Source organism: Tachyglossus aculeatus, chromosome 18 (assembly GCF_015852505.1).
Source record: "Tachyglossus aculeatus isolate mTacAcu1 chromosome 18, mTacAcu1.pri, whole genome shotgun sequence".
Classification (NCBI taxonomy): Eukaryota; Metazoa; Chordata; class Mammalia; order Monotremata; family Tachyglossidae; genus Tachyglossus; species Tachyglossus aculeatus.
Window position 1 is genome coordinate 29,611,164 of NC_052083.1, and position 4,612 is coordinate 29,615,775.

The following is a 4,612-nucleotide window of genomic DNA, read 5'->3' on the forward strand; positions in this document are numbered from 1 at the left end:
TGGGGGAGTACAATGCAACAGAGTTAGTAGCAGCTTGCGGTGGGGCACAACTCTATGTCAAGTGGCTTGCTCGTCTCAAAAAGAAGAGAATCTTCTCATTTTTAGAAGAGAAACCTGAGCAGGTTAGAGGTCATTTGGTTCTTCTGGTAGTCGCTGTTTTATCTGATTTTTGCTTTTTATTAAACTTGTGTATATCTCGTATTGCTTCTCACAGCCCTGTGCAGTAGGGTCAGGCCAGGCTAGCTTCAGATCTCTGGCAGTGTGTGGGCATGCATGAGAGATAGAATGAGAGAATGAGAATGTTTGTATATATGTATTTCATTCTGGGTGAAGTGCAGGAGAAACAGAATGAAATATTGGAGCTGGATTTCTTCCTTAGTAAAAGATGATCTATTCTTAAGGCCCTATGTGGAAAGCATTTTTGTCTTCCCTTTGCTATCTCCGCGTGTTTGGTCCTGTTATATAATTCAGTGTGACTTAAAATGTCCCTGAATAAAGCAAGCCTTTCTACCATGTGTAGTTTGTAAAGCAAAGCTGTTCAAAAGGAGACATTGATGGGAGGTTCTTGAGGACCAGAAAATGCTGGGCCCTCAGAATGCGCTGGCTGAAGGTTAGGCATTATTTCTGAGTGAAAGTACAGCCAAGTCTGCCCGGATTGATAGGCTGAAGAAGAATTGCTTGCTGGTAGCTGGGAAATATAGGGCCCAACCAGGTAAGGGATTTTTTGAAATGTAGCCAGATTGTGAAAGAGGGACTTAGCAGAAAAAGCTTGGGAGACACTGCTCTAGACTCTTCTCCCTCCTGCTTAAACTGTGAGCCCCACGTGGAACAGGGACTATGTTCGACCTGATTAACTTGTATCTATCCCAGTGCTTAGCACAGTGCTTGACATGTAAGTGGTTAACAAATTCTATAGTCCTTGTCTTACACTGTTGTCTCTGACCCATAACGACTCTGTGGTCAGTTCTCTCCCAGAGTGCCCCACCTATGCAGTTGTTCTGGTAGTGTATCCATAGAGTTTTCTTGGTAAAAATACAGAAGTGGTTTACCATTGCCTCCTTCTGCATAGTAAACTTGAGTCTCCAGCCTCAACTCTATTCCGTGTCCCTGCTGCCCAGCACAGGTGAGTTTTGACTTGTAGCACATTGCCTTCCTTCCACTCGCTAGCAACTGGCCAAGCTAGGAGTGGAGTGAGCATGCCTCTGCTTGACTCTCCTTCCCATAGCAGAGACTGGTAGAGGACTGGAAATTCTCCAGGTGCGATCCTGACAGGGTTCCATAGTACTAGTAATAATAATAATAATAATAATGCAACCTGATTAGCTTGCATCTATCCCAGCACTTACCCTAGCACATAGTAAGCACATAAATACCATTTAAAAAAAAATTAGGTACCCTCTCTTTGTCTCAGAGCCCAGCTTAGACCCTAAAACCATTTCCTTGGGTGACAGCAGCATTCCTTCCCAGGGCATCCATTCTGTCAACTTCCCAGACACCTTGCGTGGGTGACTGGAAGCCTGGTAAGTCCTCAGCTTGAGCAGAGGTCTGGGACACTGGGAGATGTTGGTTATTGTACTTACTGACCCCAGAGTCTGGAATCCCATGATGTCCTTCGCCGTTCTTTTCTTCACATGTAACTCACTAATGCCCAGTTTGGCCATGTTTAAGGGGAAAAAAATCACATCCATCAAATATGTCATTTCTTCTCTGACTTAAATGACCAGTTACCTCTTGCTGTTGCATATCGCTTCTTGCCTAAGATAATCTCTCTTCTCACCCTCAACCCGAGCCATGCCATTCATTCGTTCATTCATTCATTCAATTGTATTTATAAAGCTCTTAACTGTGTTCAGAACACTGTACTAAGTGCTCGGAAAGTACAATTCAGCAACAAAGACAATCCCTACCCAGCTACGGGCTCAGTCTAGAAGGGGGGTGACAGATGACAAAACAAAACAAGTAGATGGGCATCAATATAAATAAATAGAATTATAGATATATGCACATCATTAGTAAAATAAATAGAATAATAAATGTGTACATATATACACAAGTGCTGTGGGGCGGGCAAGGGGGTAGAGCAGAGGGAGGGAGTTGGGGCAGTAGGGAGGGGAGGAGGAGCAGAGGAAATGGAGGCTCAATCTGGGAAGGCCTCCTGGAGGAGGTGAGCTTTCAGTAGGCTTTGAAGGGGGTAGGTCGTCTCTGTCTTAGTCTCTGCTCCCCCTACTCACCTCTCTGTGTCTGTAGAGATAAGTGATGGATAGGTAGAGGATTGATGATTGATAGATGACAGCTAGATGTCAGCTAGACAGATTGGTAGAAACTGATCCGGAAAGGGGAGTCCTGGTTGGGGAAACTTGGCAGACCCTAATATTTAAGGTAACCAACATCTCTGAAAATCTGAGCCATTACTTGGGCATGGGCCAGAAGAATACTAAGACATTTACTCTCTCTCTCCCTGCCTCTTGTTCCTCTTAATGTGTAGACAAGTAGCTTCCTGTTTGGTATTCAAGCCTCATTTAGAAACACAAACAAGCTGTGAATCCAAACATATCTGCAGAGCCTGAAGGTCACAAAAGCGGAGGTCTAACCCTGGTGGGTTCAAATGTTCAGGGCCTTGTTCTCAACTCCATAGGAACTCCCTCCCTTCCTCTCATCCTCCCTCCCGTCAGTGGAGGATGACTAAACCGGAGAGGCTAGAGGTTGCCTCACAATGGCTCGTTTCAGCAACGACCCTGCATTTCCAATTGAAGATGTTTTTCTCCCCAAATCTTGGGGTAGTGAACCCTGACCAACATCATTCTGGGGCCGAATCATTTCACCAGAATTTGGGCATTAGGCCTGTTCAGGGGCTGGGGTGGGGGGGGGGGGGAGAATTGGAAGCATAAAGAGGAGTTCCAATCCAAACTAAGGAAGAGATAGAGCAGTGGAGAGAAGTGCAGACATTCCGTTTGAGACTGTGCAATCCACACAGCTGGGATGCTTCTCATCTGGGATGAGGTCATCAAACGTGCACACAGTCCCTGGAAACCCAGCAGCTTCCTGACCTGCACCGTTTCCTGCTCTTAAAGAAACAGGTCATGTCTTGTGCTGCAGTGCCCCCACCCTCGGTACATACTAATACAGGCTGCCGATGAAAATCATCCATCACCTTAACCTCTTGCCTTGCAGGTGCAGATGAAAAATTTTATGTGGGCTACCTTTGTGATTGTGGCCTCCTGGAGGAGCACACAGGGACTGAACTCAATCCTCCGGCTTTGCAAGCTAAACTAGCCCCCAACACCTGAGGCTTTGACAAACACAGGATATATCCAACCTGCTCAGTCTTCCTTCTCTCCTGCTGCCAGCTGCCTCAGCAGTCGGGCAGCGGAAGAGATAGAAGGGTTGGGCTCCTTTTCCGACTTGGACCAGGTACTTCCTTCCTGCTTAGACGGTGAGCCCTATATCCGACAGGGACTTCTTCTGTCCTGATTAATCAATCAATTGATGGTATTTACTGAGTGCTTTACTCAGTAAATAGGCAAGTACCCAGTACTAGGCACTTGGGATAGTGACTAGAGCATGAGCCAGGAGTCAGAAAGTCATGAGTTCTAATCCCAGTTCTGCCATTTGTCTGCTGTCATTTCACTTCTCTGTGCCTTTTAAAACAGGGACTGAGACTGTAAGCCCAAGGTGCGACAGAGCCTGTGTCCAACTTGATTTGCTTGTATCCACCCAAGCGCTTAGTACAGTGCCTGGCACATAGAGCTTAACAAATGCCATCATTATTAGCGGGCTTTCAGTCTAGAGGGACTTGTATCTACTCCTGCACTTACTTCACAGTAGGTGCTTAACAAATATCTTGTCTTAGAAGCAACATGGCTTAGTGGAAGGAGCACGGGCATAAGAGTCAGTGGTCATGGGTTCTAATCCCACCTCTGCCACTTGTCAGCTGTGTGACTTTGGGCAAGTCACTTAACTTCTCTGTGCCTCAGTTCCCTCATCTGTAAAATGGGGATTAAGTCTGTGAGCCCCACATGGAACAACGTGATTACCTTATATCTACTCCAGCACTTAGAACAGTTCCCACTCTCCATCTGCAGTTGTTCTGGTAGTGTACCCATAGAGTTTTCTTGGTAAAAATACGGAAGTGGTTTACCATTGCCGCCGTCCGTGCAGTAAACTCGAGTCTCTGCCCTCGACTCTCTCCCATGCTGCTGCTGCCAAGCATGGGTGAGTTAGTTGTAGCAGATTGCCTTCTACTTGCTAGCCACTGCTCAAGCTAGGAATGGAGTGGGTAGGCCTCTGCTTGACTCTCCCTCCTGTAGCAGAGACTGGTAGAGTATTGGAAACTCTCCAGGTGCAACAATGAGAGGGGTAACAAGTATTACAATTATATTAAAATGTTTAATCTTCTGCTCAATTTAGCACCATCCTACCTCTCTGCTCCTCTGAGACCTTGAGGCCGTTATTTCCCCCTCTAACCATCTGAAAGTGGTCCTGGATAGGAGTCTCGAGTCTGGTGGGAAGCGGGGGCCTTTTCATTTATTAGAAGCAGTGTGGCTCAGTGAAAAGAGCACGGGCTTTGGAGTCAGAGGTCAGGGGTTCAAATCTTGGCTCCGCCAACTGTCAG

The 4,612-nt window shown here is 46.4% G+C and overlaps 1 non-coding gene across 1 annotated transcript; it reads right to left on the reverse strand.

Moving 5' to 3' along the window:
- Positions 1 to 4,219: 4,219 nt before the first annotated feature.
- On the reverse strand, positions 4,220 to 4,357 carry LOC119940474. The gene has a single exon (XR_005454952.1). It is a non-coding gene; the product is annotated as a small nucleolar RNA SNORA7 (small nucleolar RNA).
- Positions 4,358 to 4,612: the final 255 nt, after the last annotated feature.